The following is a 20,017-nucleotide window of genomic DNA, read 5'->3' as shown; positions in this document are numbered from 1 at the left end:
CAATAATTGAATCACATCTAAATTTTATAAAAAACGCACAAACATTAAAAAATACTGATTGGTTATAGAAAGCAGAGTGGAATAAAAAATTCGGTATCATTTTCATTTCCATTAAAAAGCAGCACCCTCTGGGAAGAATCAAATCAGTTAGTAAGACTCCTTACACCCCAAAAAAAGTATATACAAAGGAAAGCCAGTGATTGTACTGGTTTTATTACTTTTTCTAAACCATTCAAAAAAGACCACAAAAATAGGTTGAGCACCAAAGAATTGATTCTTTCGAATTGTGGTGCTGGAGAAGACTCTTGAGAGTCCCTTGGACTGCAAGGAGATACAACTAATAAATCCTAAAGAAAATCAACCCTGAATATTCATTGGAAGGACTGATGCTAAAGCTGAAGCTCCAGTACTTTGGCCACCTGATATGAAAAGCCGAAACACTGGAAAAGACCTTGATGCTGGGAAAGATTGAGGGCAGCAGGAGAAGGGGACGACAGAGGATGAGATGGTTAAGCAGCATCACTGACTCAATACTCATAAACTTGAGCAAACCCTGAGAGATAGAGGGTGAAAGGAAAGCCTGGCAAGCTATAGTCCATTTGGTCAGAAAGAGTTGGACACAACTTAGCAACTGAAAAACAACAAGCCATTTTTTCTTCCTTATACTCAATGCAAAGAAAGTAATATGAAGAAAAATACGCCCTCATTATTCACAATAAAAATAGTCTGCTTCATTCTGCAGGCATGGCATATTGTACAAAATTGTACATATTGAGCACTTCATTGCTCAAGTGGATCAAAGTATCATTTTGATTCTGAGCCACTAAATAGGATCTCATACATATTTGGTGACTGGACTAACTACATAGGAGCTGTGATAGACTGAACCTTCTGTGATCTCACTAAATAAGAAAAAGCCCTACACAAGAAAAGATAACAATCATCAATCTGTTCATAAATTCTATCCATAGGCTCTTTCACCAGTGTAAGGTGGAAAAGGGGCCCTTTCTTGTGGCCTAAACACTGATGGATTGATAGTGTGTCTGATATGATGAAGGTAAGAAACTTCCAGATTAAGAAATCCACAATTTGTCTCAATTCTTCAAATAATGGAGCAATTTCCTTTTCTAGGCTGACAATTAGTATTGTATTAGCATTGCTGCTGGCTATGAAACTCACCACCTAAGGTAAAGGATTGAATTCAACCACCTGGTGTGAGTTATAGTGGAGAAGGAAATGGCAACCCACTCCAGTGTTCTTGCCTGGAGAATCCCAGGGACGAGGGAGCCTGGGGGGCTTCTGTCTATGGGGTTGCACAGAGTCGGACATGACTGAAGCGACTTAGCAGCAGCAGCATGCGTTATAGTAACAGATGATACATCTTTCTTTTTTGAAAGTCTGAGTTTTTCCCCTTGGTCTTTTGTAAGGGCAAAAGCAGACAAGAAACCAGGTCTCAAAGCATGCTCTGGAACATTATCACTGGTCACTTTAATGATAAGCACTCCATTTCTGACACAACAGTAGCATGGAGCCCTTCAACACTTGGTAATTATACAGGAAGCATTTCAGGTCATCCACCATAATGAACCCCTTTCTCCAACAGGATTAATCTCCATGCTTGGGTTTCTGGGCTGCCTGTTTCTCTGAGCTGTCTCTTCAGGGACAGCTTCTGGGACAGGTTCCTCTAAATGCTGCCGTCACATGATCCGTCTGTTTTTTTAATAACGGGCTTTATGTTTAAAGCAGACCAATTCTGGATGTCATAATTGTATGCAGCCAAGGTAGAGAACACCAAAGGAATTGCAGAGAATAATCGTGCTCACTAGAAATTTGACTCTCTTCAGAAAAGCTGCCTAAAACACCTTCTATGCTGTGCTCAATCTATACTATGAAAGTGCATTTTTGATGCATTCTAGATAGTTGTAATGGGTTGTTTACTGCAGCTACAAAATTGTGTTCCCTTTCGTTTAATCAAAAGAAGTTACTTTTAAGTAGTTCACACTTTGTTATGAAATCTATAAAAATAAAGCATGGTGATAATCACTATCAACCCCATGAGTTCCATGAGAGACATAAGCAAGATTCTGTGCTACTCACTGTGGGGAATACAAAGATGAATAAGGACAAAGCAAAATGACCTGATTTTGTTTTGGAGGAGGCAAATGTGGCACTGTAGAAAGATTATGGAATTTTGTATCAAATAGACCTAGATTTCAACCCCACTTCTGCCACCTAACAGATATGTGATTTTGGGCAAATTACTTGTCTCATTGAGCCCCAATTTTCTCTTCTACAAAATTCAGATGAATAAATGAATAGTTGCATAGAGTTCCTGTAAATATGGAGTGAAGAACCTCAAAAGAACTGTTTAATGAAACCCTGACAGAACAATATATGAGTTAGAAAATGTTATCAATACATACCATAAGAAATGTATTTCCTCACAGCAGGAAGAGGTACTATTTGAATAAAAAAAATTAAAGCTTGATCTTGCCTTGTTTTTAAAGAAGTTATGAAAGTCTGAGGGAATACATAAACAGCTATAACAACTTCATCAGCAGCATATGTGTTTTTGGTGTCTATTCCTATGTATATTCTCAGCAATATATAGTAACCTTAGGCTGTAAACTACAATAATACATTTTTGACTTGGTGTAATTTATTTTTTTTTTTACAGAACTATAAAGTTTCCTGGGTTTATAACTTAGGTAGGCCACAAAGTAGGCAGCTCAGTAAACTTATGTAGTTTTCAATTAGGTGCAGCACCCTGGGTGCTTTTGTTCTACTGAGTGTCAGAAACTGAAACAGGCTGTAAATCTTCTGAACCATCTTACCCCACCCTTAAAGCACCAATCTGTGAGTTTTATTCATCGTGCCAGGAACTTCACTCGTTTTAAATTCTCACAATCCTTTTTTTTTTTTCTTCCTATAGTTTCTACTTTTTGAATTATAGTTAAATCCCAGTGGATGGTTTATACCGTGGGTGTCCCATGGAGCCTAAGGTTATAGTAATATTATGACAAGAGTTTTTCTCACAATTCTTTTATCATTAAAAAAAATTGAGATATTTATAAAGTGCGTTGGGTGCACTACATCTTAATTGTACGACTCGGAGAATTTTTACCGAGGCATACACCACCTCAGTAACTACCACCCGGATCAAGAGGCAAACCCTCCCAGCTACTCTGAAGGTGCCCTGGGCCCCTTCCATTTCCCCTCTTCCCTCCGTGAGGTAAACATTACTCTAATTTTTCTCACCATGGATAAATTTTATATGAAACTATTCTGGAAGAAGTGTTAAGTGGAAATCTTTGGCCCACAGTTCCGCGGGGTGGACGAGACGTACGCTCGGCTCCCCCTCTCTCTAGAGCACCTCGCGGAGGCTCCAGCGGACCACAGAGCCTCCAGCGGACCACAGAGCCGCGGCTCGGCTCTCAGCGACCTGAACCAGCCCCGCCAAGACGAGCGCCGGGCCTCACGTAGACAGTGCGGGAGCACGCCACAATAGCTATCCGCGGTCCCTCGGACCCGCTTCGCCACACCTTCCCCGCCTTTCCACCCTGCGCCGCTTCCAGGCGACCGGCACCCGGGGCGTGGCCGTGGGCGAGAGCCGCCGGAACGCTAGCGGCCAGCGGGGGCGCTCCTGAGCCCGGGATGTGGGGGGCGCGCCCATTGGCTGAACTTGCCCCGCGGGCTGGCCGGCTGCAGAGCCCACCTCCCGGCCCTCTCTCTGCCCTCCCATTGGCCCTTCGCGTCCCCATCCCGCCCGGATGGAAACGGGGTTGAGGGGGTGGAAGGCCAGAACCCGGAGGAGGGTGAGCGGTCCTCTGGTAAGGGGCGCGGGAGAGCCAATCAGGACAAGACTTGGAGAAAAGGCGCCGCGCCAGCCAGTCACATTCCGAGGTCCGTCGGGGCCGGCTGACGCGAGTACGGGCCGCAGCCAATGGGCTTGCCACTACCCGTCCGCTCTTCAGCAGCCGGTCGGGGGCGGTGGAAGAGCTAGTGAGGAGAGCGCGACGGCGACGGCGGCGGAGACATCGCTGGACGGCCGGAAGGAAAGCGAGGCCAGAGCCTCTGCGACTAGGTGAGAGGCGGGAACCCCGGGCGGGAGAGGCGGGCTGCGGGCCCCTCATCGCCTGGAGCGGGCTGCGGCTCTGGGAGCTGTGGAGGCAGGCCCGGTTGAGGCGGGGGCTGTGCCCGCCGCTCCGCCCCAGCCCCAGCCCCAGCCCCCACCCCCACCCTCCGCTGCCGGGTGCCGGGGTGCAAGCCTCTGCCGGATGGTCTCAGCGCGGCTTGGCGGGGCCACCGCCCTCTGGAGGGCCAGGACCCAGAGCGGAGCCGTAGGGAGGGGCCTGGTTTGCAGACGCGGAGCCTGGGGGCGCCGCCTGGGGCGGGGAAGCTGCGTAGAGGTGGCGAAGGTGGGGCAGGATAGTTAACGGAGGAGCAGGTTTGTGGGCTCGAGGGTGGCAGTGAAAGGAGGCCTGTGATGGAAGGATTCTGGATCTGGGGACGAAGAAAGTGATGGAATAGGGTGATGCTCAGAAAGCGGAGTCCTCGGAGAAGGTGCGGAGGCAGGGCGCGTGTTTGGCCTCTCGGAAGTCGGCATTGAGAGACTGGGGGTAGATCAACTGGGAGTGAAGGCAGGAGAGGCTTGGGACACGGGTCTGGAGTACGAGGCACTTCCTAAAGCCGGAAGGTGACTGAGAGGCGAAGGTTTTAGGTGAGGTGTGGGTGCACGCTATTTGACTAGGAGGCCAGTTAGGAGAAAGTATACCGGGAGCAAAGGAGATAGGTTTATGTGTGGTAACTGAAGGGTGTGGATCTTTTATGAGTAAGTCAGCAAGAATAATTGTCCGTTTGATCAGGTAGGAGTCAAAAAGCCAGGGCAATAGGTTCATTCACTACTCACTTCAGTTCAGTTCAGTCGAAAGACTGAAGACATTGAGAGTTATTGACTTGTCTGACAGTTTGCGACCCCACGGACTGCAGCATGCCAGGCTTTCCTGTCCATCACCAACTCCCGGAGTTCACTCAAACTCATGTCCATCGAGTCGGTGATGCCATCCAACCATCTCATCCTCTGACGTCCCCTTCTCCTCCCGCCTTCAATCTTTCCCAGCATCAGGGTCTTTTCCAATGAGTCATTTCTTTGCATCAGGTGGCCAAGTATTGGAGTTTCAGCTTCAGCATCAGTCCTTTTAGGACTGACTGGTTGGAATCTCCTTGCAGTCCAAGGGACTCTCAAGAGTCTTGTCCAACACCACAGTTCAAAGGCATCAATTCTGTGGCACTCAGCTTTTTTTATAGTCCAACTCTCACATCCATACATGACTACTGGAAAAACCATAGCTTAGACTAGATGGACCTTTGTTGGCAAAGTAATGTCTCTCCCTTTTAATATGCTGTCTAGGTTGGTCATAGTTTTTTTTCCAAGGAGCAAGTGTCTTTTAATTTCATGGCTGCTGTCACCATCTGCAGTGATTTTGGAGCCCAAAAAATAAAGTTTCTCACTGTTTCCATTGTTTCCCCATCTATTTGTCATAGATGGCCAAACGCTCAGACTTGTTAACTCTCACCTCTGAGGGTGATTGTCCTCCTCCCCAACCCTCCTCCAACCCCTGTGGTAGTTCATCTCATTGTTTTACCTCAGCAGGAACTCATCCTCCCAAAAGCACTGGCACAATTATTGTTTGCTTTTGATTGGATGACAGTGGGGAATCATTTAATCCAATGTGTTGGTTTAAAGAGAACATGAGAGGATACTTAAGAAATTCCGCCCTGCAAGGGAGTTTCTCAACTGTCTATGTAATATAAAAGCAATGTAAGATCTCTTACAATAACACAGTAAGAATGAACACAAGTAGTTCTTTTGCTGTGTAAGAGTCAAACATTTTGATATAGAATTTGATTGTGTATCATGCTTGTTGGGAAATTGTTCAGCCTTGGGAAGAGTTTTGCAGTTAGATAGGTTCAAAGTTCTTTTCACTTAGAGGAAAGATTAATTTGGTATTGCTACTGCCTTACTGTTTAAATGTTTCGAGTTTTTATTTGGGGATGTGGGAAGAGAAAAGGTAATAGAGAATGAAATGGTCCATTAATGCATTTCCATTGAATTTCAGCAGGAGAAGGTGATTACCACTAAGGTGTAATTTCTGCTTGAAAGTGAAAGTGAAGTTGCTTAGTCGTGTCCGACTCTTCGCGACCCCATGGACTGTAGCCCACCAGGCTCCTCCGTCCATGGGATTTTCCAGGCAAGAGTACTGGAGTGGGGTGCCATTGCCTTCTTTCTGCTTGAGGGTAGGGCAAAAGGATTATGAAGAATTAAGTACTTCTTTACCAACATAGGGCTTCCCTGGTGGCTCAAAGGGTGAAGTGTCTGCCTGCAATGTGGGAGATCTGGGTTTGATCCCTGGGTAGGGAAGATCCCCTGGAGAAGGAAATGGCAACCCACTCCAGTATTTTTGCCTGGAAAATCCCATGGACAGAGAAGCCTGGTAGGCTGCAGTCTGTGGGGTTGCAAAGAGTCGGACACGACTAAGCAACTTCACTTTCACTTTACCAACATAGGGCTTCCCTTGTCCTCAGCTGGTAAAGAATCCGCCTGCAATGCGAGAGACCTGGGTTCGATCCCTGGGTTGGGAAGATCCTCTGGAGAAGGGAAAGGCTACCCACTCCAGTATTCTGGCCTGGAAAATTCCATGGACTGTATATGTATAATTCATGGGGTTGCAAAGAGTCAGACACAACTCAGCGACTTTCACTCACTCACTTAGCAACATAAAATAATATAGTGTTAAGGACAAAAGCCAAAGAGGGCATTTGTTGTATGTTTCTTTATTAGCCACATCAACAAAGCATTGTAGGTAATGGACCATTCCTTAGGATGTAGAAATACTTGTTTGGAAGTAATTTCTTGGTAATGCTATTTACTGACCACATTTTACTCTTAGTATAACAGAATACCTAAGTACCGAGGTGCTGAGGCGACTGGGAGCAGAGGAGTAATCTGAGTGGTGTGGAGTTAATCAGGGAAAGTTTCCTGAAAGAGGTGAGTGCTTTTGAACTAGGAGTTGGGGCGTGGGTTATTGCAAGACAGGATGATATTCCACTAGTATGGACATGTTATAAGCAACTGTGGGCAAGAGTGACAAATTAAAAATGGTTTTAAGGAATTAGATTTGATTGAAGATTTAAGGGTGGGAAATCAATTAAGTCTTGTTATAGCCTGATTGATAAATGATGGTTTTGTATGGTGGCTACAGAGAGAGAACTTAGAATATGTAATGATGGCTTGGAGATGGTAATAAAGAAATGAGTACAAGAACGTGTCTTGATAGTTATGGTAAGAAGAATATGGTGAAAGTAAGTTGGATTGTTCACAGTTAGATTTAATGTTCAAGCATATATAATAATAAATATTTTTGATTCCTGTGCTAGATTATGCTGATATTAATAGCAAAATTTATTGGGTATTACTTTGTGCCAGAAGCTATTTTGAACTTTCCAAGCCTAATCTTCTTTTGATTATCCCTACTTTATAGATGAGAGAACTGAGGTTCAGAGAGATTTAATTTAACCAGGGTCATTGCTTTTGAACTGTGGTGCTGGAGAAGACTCTTGAGAGTCCCTTGGACTGCAAGGAGATCCAACCAGTCCATCCTAAAGGAGACCAGTCCTGGGTGTTCATTGGAAGGACTGATGGTAAAGCTGAAACTCCAATACTTTGGCCACCTCATGCGAAGAGTTGACTCATTGGAAAAGACCCTGATGCTCTGAGGGATTGAGGGCAGGAGGAGAAGGGGACGACAGAGGTTAAGATGGCTGGATGGCATCACCGACTCGTTGGACATGAGTTTGGGTGAACTCTGGGAGTTGGTGATGGACAGGGAGGCCTGGCATACTGTGATTCATGGGGTCACAAAGAGTCAGACACGACTGAGCAACTGAACTGAACTGATACAGCTAGTAAGTGGCAGGTCAGGGTTGGCAAAGGCAATAAGTGAATGTGAATTGAACACCTGCTTTGTGCCAGGCATTGTGTTAAGTGCTGAAGATTCAAAGTTGGCAAGCAAATTCAAGGTCATGCCTGAACCATTTTTAGAGATTTTCAGGAGTTAACCGAAGAAAGCCAGTGAAGAAATAGAAAAAGATTAGTTGGAGAGACTTTTGTAGACACTGAAGAATATACTGTTTAGGGAAACTTAGGGTAGAGTTTTACTAAAGAGGAAGTTATCAGTAGCAAAATATGTAGCTCAGAGACTCAGAAGAACAAAGATTGAGAAGAAACCATTGAGTTAAGTAAGGAAAAAACTAGTGTGAATTTAATCTCAAGAAAGCCAAAATAAAGACATTAAGATACAGGCTGGTTGTTAATTGTGTTTAGTGGCAAGTGCTCTATACACCAGTACTCTTGCCTAGAAAATCCCATGGATGGAGGAGCCTGGTAGGCTGCAGTCCGTGGGGTCGCTAAGGGTCGGACACGACTGAGCGACTTCACTTTCACTTTCACACATTGGAGAAGGAAATGGCAACCCACTCCAGTGTTCTTGCCTGGAGAATCCCAGGGACGGGGGAGCCTGGTGGGCTTCCGTCTATGGGGTCACACAGAGTCGGACACAACTGAAGTGACTTAGCAGCAGCAGCAGCAGCTCTATACACATTTAAAGTTTGGTATAATCACAGTTACGGTCAAATTCATAGGAAAGATGTTGGTATGTCCCTTTGTAATATTTTAATTATTGACTGGTAAGGTGATGGATAATTTAAAAATGCTGGTGCTCTTTGTATTTTTCCAAGTTTATTAAAATAAGCATTGTTATTTTTATAATTAGTAGGGGGAAACTATTCAACTAAAATGAACTAATAGTGAGGGAATATGTGGGTGGCCTAGTCTATGTTTGGGATAGGAAGAAAGATAGTCTTGTTTCAGTGTCTACTGCATATGAGCGACTTTGGTGGGCACAGTTCCATCTTGAAAATGAATTACTATTGGAAACAACCTGAAACTGTACATTTGCCTAATCTGAAGGATCCGGTTACGAAAGCACTCTAAAAATCATAGATATATGGTCTTGGCTTTTCTGAGCATTGTTTAATGAATGAACTTAAGATTAAAAAAACCAGACCTTACAAATCACACACTGAATCATTTTGTCTATATTTTTGGCCTTCCCTAAATCTGCATGTAGCCCTTCCTTGCTCCCACGTGTGGATTTATAGTTTCTCTCCTCAGTGGGTTTGTAATGGGTTTAGAGTATCAGTTCAGTATAGCTACATGAAAGTGCTGAGTTTACGTATAACAAATTTAACCTAAACACTTACAATTTGTCATGTTTTCTGTTCCCAATTTGAAGAAATGAGATACATTTCAAGAAAATTATCTTTTCTTATCAAATAATCATTCCAAAGCAAATTAGAAATATTTGTTTTAGTATAGATTTATTCCAACCTTGTAAGTTGAGAATGGGATGTAGTTTTTTAGTTTAATTTCATTTGGCGCATAGGAATTATAGGAGGAAACTATTTCATCTAGCCACTGTATATGTTCCTTAAATAAATTATTAATATCACATTTAATTCTCGTGCAGTTCTCTAAGGTGGATATCTCATTTTATGAAGAGAATGAGATTCAGAGAATTAGTAACTTTCCAAATGCCACAGAGCTAAGTGGCAGGGCTGAGATTCAAATTTTGCTTTTCCTGGTCCCACAGCTCATGCATATGAGATGTGTGGCTAGAAGGACTTGTTTATTAGTACATATGACTGGAAAGAATGCCACATAGCTTTAGGTATGTAGTAACTTTTCCTTACGTTTGAAGACGGGACTCTTGCTCTGTGCGTTTGTTCCTTGTGACATAGGGTTTTAAATAACAGTGATTTTTGTGTCTTATAGGGTACATTATATTTTATTGCTTTAGAGGTATATGGTTTCACATTTTAGTATTTTTTGAAATGAAGATTTTACAGTGTCTATGTTTCTTAAAAAATGTTTGTGAAATGGATACTATGTCTTAAAGTCAAATGTGTCTCAGAATTAAGGAGATGTGATACGTGCATGTAGTCTTTGTGTATAACTGTTTTAGCAGTTTCTTTGCATTTTCTAGTCTTCTACCTTTAGTCTATTACTTTTTTCTTTTTAGTATGGTATAATCCAGAATTGAAGTTTATATTAATAATAAAATAAAAATAGTCATTCTCTTCAGCTAGTGAATATTATAGTATAGAAGAAAAAATTTTGATATAGAAAATTTACATTGTGCCATGAATCAGCAGATCTGAATTTTAATGTTGGTTTTGTTAGCAACTTGATGTGTAACTCGAGGCAAATCACTTCCTCTCTCTGAGCTTTACTTTCCTCATCTGTAGAGCGGAATGAGGAGGGAAACTTTACAGACCTGTCTAGCTTGAAGAAACTATGCCTTTTTTCTTATTAAAAAATGTGAAAGCCTTAAAGCCCTTTCTTAAACAACTGTATTTGTTGCTTTTTACTTTTTTTTTTCTCTTCATCCACTGTCTTTCTTCCGTGCCCATTTTTCCCTGGATCCTTGAGGGTATTTTCAGATTCTTGGTTCATTAGAGAGTATGAATTACTTTTTATATCTTCTTCAAGACAGACTATCTGAGAAAGTAGGTAAACAGTAAGTAGTTAATGAATGAATTAATATGTTTTATCTGGGTTAATAAAAGAATCGTTTAAATAAAATATCATGAAAGAGTTGTTGAGGTTTCATTGAGAAGTAATCTGCTCCCTTTCACAAAAAGAATGAAATGTGTTTATAAAAGTAAGTATTTGCTCTCTACTGGGCAGATGTAGAAAGAAGAAAGTTCCTGAATCTGTTATTAAAAAGCTCTCTGTTCTAATAGGCAAGGCAGACTTCTTTAAACTTTATATTATGGAAAATTGCAAACATAAAAATAAAAAGTTTAAAGAAGACTGCCTTGTGTGATAGAACAGGGTCAATGCATGTTACAGGATACTCGGGGCTGGTGTGCGGGGATGACCCAGAAGGAGGATAAAGGGAGGAGGGAGGTGAGAAGGGGGTTCAGGAGGGGGAACTCATGTACACCTGGGGTGAATTCATGTCAATGTAGGGCAAAACCAACCAATATAATATTGTAAAATAAAAAAAAAATAAAATAAAAAATAAAAAAAAAATAAAATAAAATATTTAATTTGAAACTAATTACTTTACAATATAGTGATGGTTTTTGCCATGCATTGACATGAATCAGCCACAGGTGTACAGGTTTCCCTCCATCCTGAGCCCCCTCCTTCCTTTCTCCCCACCCCACCCTCTGGGTGGTCCCAGAGCACCAGCTTTGAGTGCCCTGTTTCATGCATCAAACTTGCACTGGTCGTCTATTTTACATATGATAATATACATGTTTTAGTGCTATTCTCTTACATTGTCCCATCCTTGCCTTCTCCCACATAGTCCCAAAGTCTGTTCTTTACATCTGTGTCTCTTTTGCTGTCGTGCATATTATATCATCATTACTGTCTTTCTAAATTCCATATATGTATGTTAATACACTGCACTGGGGAGAGGAGCTACCTCACGCCTGAGGTCAGGGGCTGTAAAGAGCAATATTGCATAGGAACCTGGAATGTTAGGTCCAGGAATCAAGGCAAATTAGAAGCGGTCAGACAGGAGATGGCAAGAGTGAACGTCGACATTCTAGGAATCAGTGAACTAAAATGGACTGGAATGGGTGAATTTAACGCAGGTGACCATTATATCTACTACTGTGGGCAAGAATCCCTTAGAAGAAATGGAGTAGCCATCATGGTCAACAGAAGAGTCCAAAATGCAGTACTTGGATGCAATCTCAAAAATGACAGAATGATCTCTGTTTGTTTCCAAGGCAAACCATTCAATATCACAGTAATCCAGGCCTGTGCCCCAACCAGTAACGCTGAAGAAGCTGAAGTTGAACGGTTCTATGAAGACCTCCAAGACCATTTAGAACTAACACCCAAAAAAGATGTCCTTTTCATTATAGGGGACTGAAATGCAAAAGTAGGAAGTCAAGAAACACCTGGAGTAACAGGCAAATTTGGCCTCGGAGCACAGAATGAAGCAGGGCAAAGGCTAATTAGAGTTTTGCCAAGAGAACGCACTGGTCATAGCAAACACCCTCTTCCAACAACACAAGAGAAGACTCTATACATGGACATCATCAGATGGTCAACACCGAAATCAGATTGACTATATTCTTTGCAGCCAAAGATGGAGAAGCTCTATACAGTCAGCAAAAGCAAGACTGGGAACTGACAGTGGCTCAGATCATGAACTTCTTATTGCCAAATTCAGACTTAAATTGAAGAAAACAGGGAAAACCACTACGCCATGCAGGTATGACCTAAATCAAATCCCTTATGATTATACAGTGGAAGTGAGAAATAGATTTAAGGGACTAGATCTGATAGATAGAGTGCCTGATGAACTCTGGACGGAGGTTCGTGACATGGTACAGGAGACAGGGATCAAGACCATCCCCATGGAAAAGAAATGTAAAAAAGCAAAATGGCTGTCTGCGGAGGTCTTACAAATAGCTGTGAAAAGAAGAGAAGCGAAAAGCAAAGGAGAAAAGGAAAGATATTCCCATTTGAATGCAGAGTTCCAAAGAATAGCAAGGACAGATAAGAAAGTCTTCCTCAGTGATCAGTGCAAAGAAGTAGAGGAAAACAACAGAATGGGAAAGACGAGAGATCTCTTCAAGAAAATTACAGATACCAAGGGAACATTTCAAGCAAAGATGGGCTTGATAAGGACAGAAATTGTATGGACCTAACAGAAGCAGAAGATAATAAGAAGAGGTGGCAAGAACACACAAATAACTGTACAAAAAAGAGCTTCACGACCCAGATAATCACGATGGTTTGATCACTCACCTAGAGCCAGACATCCTGGAATGTGAAGTCAAGTGGGCCTTAGAAAACATCACTACGAACAAAGCTAGTGGAGGTGATGGAATTCCAGTTGAGCTATTTCAGATCCTGAAAGATGATGCTGTGAAAGTGCTGCATTCACATGCCAGCAAATTTGGAAGACTCAGCAGTGGCCACAGGACTAGAAAAGGTCAGTTTTCATTCCAGTCACAAAGAAAGGCAGTGCCAAGAATGCTCAGACAACTGCATGATTGCACTCATCTCAAGCGTTTGTAAAGTAGTGCTCAAAATTCTCCAAGCCAGACTTCAGCAGTACGTGAACCGTGAACTTCCAGATGTTCAAGCTGGTTTTCTAAAAGGCAGAGGAACCAAAGATCAAATTGCCAACATTCACTGGATCATGGAAAAAGCAAGAGAGTTCCAGAAAAACATCTATTTGTGCTTTATTGACTGTGCCAAAGCCTTTGACTGTGTGGATCACAATAAACTGTGGAACATTCTGAAAGAGAATGGGAATACCAGACCACCTGACCTGCCTCTTGAGAAACCTATAGGCAGATCAGGATGTAACAGAACTGGACATGGAACAATAGACTGGTTCCAAACAGGAAAAGGAGTACATCAAGGCTGTATATTGTCACCCTGCTTGTTTAACTTATATGTAGAGTACATCATGAGGAACGCTGGGCTGGAAGAAGCACAAACTGGAATCAAGATTGTCAGGAGAAATGTCAATAACCTCAGATATGCAGATGACACTACCCTTATGGCAGAAAGTGAAGAGGAACTAAAAAAGCCTCTTGATGAAAGTGAAAGAGGAGAATGAAAAAGTTGGCTTAAAGCTCAACGTTCAGAAAACTAAGATCATGGCATCTGGTCCCATCACTTCGTGGGAAATAGATGGGGAAACAGTGGAAACAGTGAGAGACTTTATTTTGGGGGGCTCCAAAATCACTGCAGATGGTGATTGCAGCCATGAAATTAAAAGATGCTTACTCCTCGGAAGGAAAGTTATGACCAACCTAGACAGCATAATTAAAAGCAGAGACATTACTTTGCCAACAAAGATCTTTCTAGTCAAGGCTATGGTTTTTCCAGTGGTCATGTATGGATGTGAGAGTTGGACTGTGAAGAAAGCTGAGTGCCAAAGAATTGATGCTTTTAACTGTGGTGTTGGAGAAGACTCTTGAGTGTCCCTTGGACTGGAAGGAGGTCCAGCCAGTCCATCCTAAAGGAGATAAATTCTGGGTGTTCATTGGAAGGACTGATGCTAAAGCGACTGAACTGAACACTGCATTGATGTTTCTCTTTCTGGCTTACTTCACTTGTGTAATAGACTCCAGTTTCATTCACCTTATTAGAACTGACTCTAATGCATTCTTTTATTATAGCTGAGTAATATTGCATTGTATATACATATCACAACTTCTTATTCATTCATCTGCTGATGGACTTCTAGGTTGCTTCCATGTCCTAGCTATTGTAATCAGTGCTGCAATGAACATCGGGGTACATGTGTCTCTTTCAGTTCTGGTTTCTTCCATGTGTAAGCCCCTCAGTGGGATTACTGAGTCACATGGCAGTTCTATTTCCAGTTTCTTAAGGAATCTCCATGCTGTTCTCCATAGTGGCTGTACTAGTTTGCATTCCCACCAACAGTGTAAGAGGGTTCCCTTTTCTCCATACCCTCACCAGCATTTATTGTTTGTAGACTTTTTGATGTCAGCCATTCTGACCAGCGTGAAATGGTACCCTATTGTGGTTTTGATTTTCATTTCTCTGATAATGAGTGATGAGCATCTTTTCATTGTTTGTTAGCCATCTGTATGTCTTGTTTGGAGAAATGTCTGTTTATTTCTTTGGCCCATGTTTTGATTGGGTCATTTATTTTTCTGTTATTGAGATGCATGAGCTGCTTGTATATTTTGGAGATTAATTCTTTGTCAGTTGTTTCGTTTGCTATTATTTTCTCCCGTTCTGAAGGCTGCCTTTTCACCTTGCTTATAGTTCCTTTCGTTTTGCAAAAGCTTTGAAGTTTAATTAGGTTCCATTTGTTTATATTTGTTTTTATTTCTATTACCCTGGGAGGTGGTTCATAGAGGATCTTGCTGTGATTTTGTCAGAGAGTGTTCTGCCTATGTTTTCTTCTAAGAGTTATATAGTTTCTGGTCTCACATTTAGATCTTTAATCCATTTTGAGTTGGTAAATCATCTGCCTGCAACGCAGGAGGCCTGGGTTCGATTCCTGTGTCAGGAAGATTCCCTGGAGAAGGAAATGGCAACCTACTCCAGTATTCTTGCCTGGAGAATCCCATGGACAGAGGAGCCTAGCAGGCACAGTCCATGGGATTGCAAGAGTTGGACATCACTTAGCGACTAAGCCACCACCACCACCACCATGGTGTTAGAAAGTTTTCTAGTTTTGTTCTTTTATAGGTGGTTGACCAGTTTTGCCAGTACCACTTGTTAAGGAGATTTTCTTTTCTCCATTGTATTTTTTTGCCTCCTTTGTCAAAGATAAGGTGTCCATAGGTATGTGGATTTATCTCTGGGCTTTCTCCTTTTTTCCATTGATCTGTATTTCTGTCTTTGTGCCAGTACCATACTGTCTTGATGACTGTAGCTTTTTAGTATAGTCTGAAGTCAGGCAGGTTGATTCCTCCAGTTCCATTCTTCTTTCTCAAAATTGCTTTGGCCATTCAAGGTTTTTTGTGTTTCCATACAAATTGTGAAATTGTTGTAGTAGAACAGAGAGCTTCTTAAAGACAGATTCAAGAGCTTGCTTCTTTGTATATATTTTTATACATGCATGTCACCAGCTTTAACAATTTTCAGCTTGTGGTCAATCTTTTTTATCTGTATCCTCACTCATTCCCCGCTGCACCCCTGCCTTTTAAATTTTGAAGCAAGTCCTAGACATTTTTACCAGTTGTTACTGTACAGCTTGATGAGTGTAACAGTAGACATGCTAATCTAACTGAAGTGGGAATTTCTTCAAGCAAATATATTTGAGACTTGTATGTTATAGTATTTTGAGCAAGGAAAATTAGATATAATTTATTATATGACAGGGATAAGTAGTTGGAGAGACTTGACTATTCATATGTAAAACAGAATATAGTAACATCAGGTCATGTGCCTGGATTAGAGATTCTAATTGGGGAATGACATTGGTGAGGTGTGTAATATGTGTGTGTGTAAATTTTAACCATTTGACAGTTTTAAGATTACTTTGAAATATCTCCTCTAGGTCATTCTTGTCTTTTATGGAATTTTTGTCAAAAAATGTTGGCATGGCAGTCACTTGAGAACTTGAATGTAAGGAATTTGTACCACTGTATCTTATTATTTTGGAGTTGACTTAAAAACTTTGAACTGTTAACTGAGAATTAACGTTTTAAAATATCTCCCATAATGCAGAGTTTTAGTCAAGGGTCATAAACCCCTTTGAGCATCCCCTCATAGCTTTGTGCTATCTCTTCTCAGAAAAAATAAACATATGCACAGTTTTTCGTATAATTTCAGGGGCTGATAAGCCTTTTAAAACACATTCAGATATCTTTGAGTGTTTGTATAATGGAGATTCTGGTTTAATTAATTCTTTAATGTTTAGGCAGAAAGCATACTGGTAAAATTCAACTTAAATTTATTTCTATGTGCTCCTGACCTTTTGCAAACAAGTTGTTTTCACTGTTGAGTGAAATTATAAATTTCATTATGTGAATGCTTAATTTTTTAAAAGACCCATTCTTAATTGGATTCTTGGGGAAGAACAGTTCAGTTCAGTTCAGTCGCTCAGTTGGGTCCAACTCTTTGCGACCCCATGAATCGCAGCATGCCAGGCCTCCCTGTCCATCACCAACTCCCGGAGTCTACCCAAACCCATGTCCATTCAGTCAGTGATGCCATCCAGTCGTCTCATCCTCTGTCGTCCCCTTCTCCTCCTGCCCCCAATCCTTCCCAGCATTAGGGTCTTTTCCAATGAGTCAATTCTTCACATGAGGTGGCCAAATTATTGGAGTTTCAGCTTCAACATCAGTCCTTCAGTGAACACCCAGGACTGATCTCCTTTAGGATGGACTGGTTGGATCTTCTTACAGTCCAAGGGACTCTCAAGAGCCTTCTCCAACACCACAGTTCAAAAGCATCAATTCTTTGGCGCTCAGCTTTCTTCACCGTCCAACTTTCACATCCATACATGACCACTGGAAAAACCATAGCCTTGACTAGACGGACCTTTGTTGCAAAGTAATGTCTCTGCTTTTAAATATGCTGTCTAGGTTGGTCATAACTTTCCTTCCAAGGAGTAAGCGTTTTTTAATTTCATGGCTGCAGTCTCCATCTGCAGTGATTTTGAAGCCCCCCAAAATAAAGTCAGCCACTGTTTGCACTGTTTCCCCATCTATTTGCCATGAAGTGATGGGACCAGATGCCAGCTGTAGCCAATTTAATAAATATGTAGGAATGATTTTGCCAAAGATTTTGGAATAAGTGTATGGAACTTTATATAATGGCTGCTGTCCATCCTGAATTAACATGAGGTAGAATATGACTTAAGAATTAATAAATACATAAATACCGCTTTTTCAGAGGTAAAAGAAAAATCTTCTTTGACTTTTGTTATCCTTAAATAGTTCAGGTCTGTGGAGGAAATGATCTGTGTTAAAAAAATCTCCTAGATATGATACACAAGGGCTTAGAAACATGTATTGGTCTGACATAGGATTAATTTTCAGTATAGCCCTGAGATCATAAGTGTTTATTGTATATCTAGTTTGAAGGATGGTCCTAAATACATTTCTGAGAAGTATAGGGTTTTAAAAACTTGTGAATTGTAGCTAACAATATTGGGTTGGCCTAAAAGTTCATTCCAGTTTTTCTGTACCACCTTACGGGAAAATCTGAGTGAACTTTTTGGCTAACCCAATATAATCATAATTATGGGTATTAGCATGAGCAGAATCCTTATGAGATAGCAGATCAGTTAGCTACTAAATGGGACATTTGACTCTGCAGAGCAGAGCGTGGATTGTTTGAAGATCAGTGAATATTGGGTGTATGACTTTAAAGTGATAACCCTTGTGACCCATTTGAGTTAATAATTTTCTGAGTATCTAATGTATTACTGGGAAATAGCGTCTTCTAGGAGAAGGAAATGGCAACTCACTCCAGTGTTCTTGCCTGGAGAATCCCAGGGAAGGGGGAGCCTGGTAGGCTTCCGTCTATGGGGTCACACAGAGTCGGACACGACTGAAGTGACTTAGCAGCAGCAGCACAGCAGCGTCTTCTAATACATGGTAATATCTAGACTTTGAGAACTAGAAGAGGATTTATCCACCAGTGGTTTAGCCTCCTGTTCAGTAAATTCTGTGAATGATCAGAGCAGTTAATTGACTTGCCCAAGGTCAGGTGCAGTGTTGCTCTTATTTTCTTGACTCTTTTCATTCTGGATCTCAGTTTCTGGAGAAGGAAATATCTTAACACTAGAGTTTTTAGTGTTGTGACTTTGATTCCCAATTGATAAATTGACCAAGAATTCTCTGAAATTTTAAACTCTAATATTTTTACTTTGCTGTATGTGTTCTAATCCCATCTTTAGCACAATAACCTATGGTTACAAGGCTTACTAGGGTAGGCTTCTTAGAAGCATTAAGTCACTTTCAGAGCTAGAAAAAGATAAGAATCCACAAAATCATCAAACATTTCCCTCCTTTTTTCTGTATCTTTCTGTGCTTTATAGCATTTTGTTGCAAGCTGTACATATGAACCTGGTAAAGTTCTTTTTTTTTTTTTTGCAAAATTGGAGGATAGTTGCTTTCCAATGTTGTGTTGGTTTCTGCCATACAGCAACGTTAATCAGCCGTAATGATACATATATCCCCTCCCTCTTGAACCCCAACCCCCACCCCCGCCCCCAGCTTCCCTCACCCTACCCCCTAGTCATCAGAGAGCAGAACCTGGAAAGTTTTAAAGATAGACCAGGAAAAGATTTTTGAGAAGAGACTTCGTTGTGGGGTTAAGTTGTTTTAAGACCTTACTGGAAGCTTCCTAACCAAAACTTGAGACTGCGGGAATCATTGACATTCAAGATGAGAGAAGTTATTATTACTTCCATGAAGGTGGGAGGAGATGGGGACGACAGAGAATGAGATGGGTGGATGGCATCACCGACTTGATGGACATGAGTTTGAGTGAACTCTGGGAGTTGGTGATGGACAGGAAAGACTGGCGTGCTGTGATTCATGGGGTCGCAAAGAGTCGGACATGACTGAGCGAGTGAACTGAACTGAACTGAATAGCAGACTCATTTTTGCAACTCTTAATAACTGGCTTTATAGTTTATTCAGAAGTACTCTTGAGGATCAGTGGAAGGTCATGCTTTCTAAATCATTTGTAGTTCGTGGAAGGTTTGGCTCATGTTTGTACAGTCATTACCTCAGAAGGCTGGTATGGTAATCAGCGAGTTTCTCAGGCACTTTGCTTTCTTAGCCGTGTTTGGAAATTTGTGAAAGGCCAGGCTTTTAAAGATGTCTGCTGAGTTTCTTTACCTCAGAACATTTTGTAGGTCTTTGATATGCTAATGTATTTTGTAACTCTTCTGGTTAGGGCTAAAGTGTACAGTTTCCCAGTCCACGATTTGGAAAATGCTGCCTTGGCTGAGTAGAGCCTGTTTTTAAGTTCAGCCTTGGGAACAGATTGAGAAGGCTTCATAAGAAAGTGACACAAGAGAAACAGGAAATACAGCATATAGCAGGAGCTTCAAAGCACTTTTACATCCTTAAGGACATTTGCTATTGTAATCAGACTGGATATAAACTCTTTTAAACAAAGTCTGACTACTTCTATAACCAGTGAAATATCTGATTCTGTGAACTTGTTCTTAAAATTGCTAATCTTCGTGAATAGGCTTTGATATCTTTAAATTTAGACCACATAGGGTACATGATCGGAGAAGGCAATGGCAAGCCACTCCAGTACTCTTGCCTAGAAAATCCCATGGATGGAGGAGCCTGGTTGGCTGCAGTCTGTGGGGTCGCTAAGGGTCAGACACGACTGAGCGACTTCACTTTCACTTTTCACTTTCACACATTGGAGAAGGAAATGGCAACCCACTCCAGTGTTCTT

The 20,017-nt window shown here is 41.6% G+C and overlaps 1 protein-coding gene and 1 pseudogene across 3 annotated transcripts in view; one reads left to right on the top strand and one right to left on the bottom strand.

Moving 5' to 3' along the window:
* Positions 1-861: 861 nt before the first annotated feature.
* Positions 862-1,581, bottom strand: LOC148775581 (ragulator complex protein LAMTOR3 pseudogene; annotated as a pseudogene).
* Positions 1,582-3,944: 2,363 nt separating this feature from the next.
* FAR1 (fatty acyl-CoA reductase 1) overlaps positions 3,945-20,017 on the top strand; it is an 83,680-nt gene continuing 67,607 nt past the window's right edge. For 2 of the 3 annotated variants that reach the window (XM_055423336.2, XM_055423335.2), the window contains exons 1-2: positions 3,945-4,084; positions 6,951-7,048. The gene's annotated coding sequence lies outside the window, so the exon portion shown is untranslated. The remainder of the gene's footprint in view (positions 4,085-6,950; positions 7,049-20,017) is intronic. The other variant, XM_055423337.2, reaches the window with a different exon arrangement.

This window comes from Moschus berezovskii, chromosome 14 (genome assembly GCF_049115385.1).
Source record: "Moschus berezovskii isolate FMDL1 chromosome 14, NW_MosBer_1.0, whole genome shotgun sequence".
Lineage (NCBI taxonomy): Eukaryota > Metazoa > Chordata > Mammalia > Artiodactyla > Moschidae > Moschus > Moschus berezovskii.
Note: the sequence above shows the minus strand (reverse complement) of the source record. Positions and strands in the feature narration are given on the sequence as shown.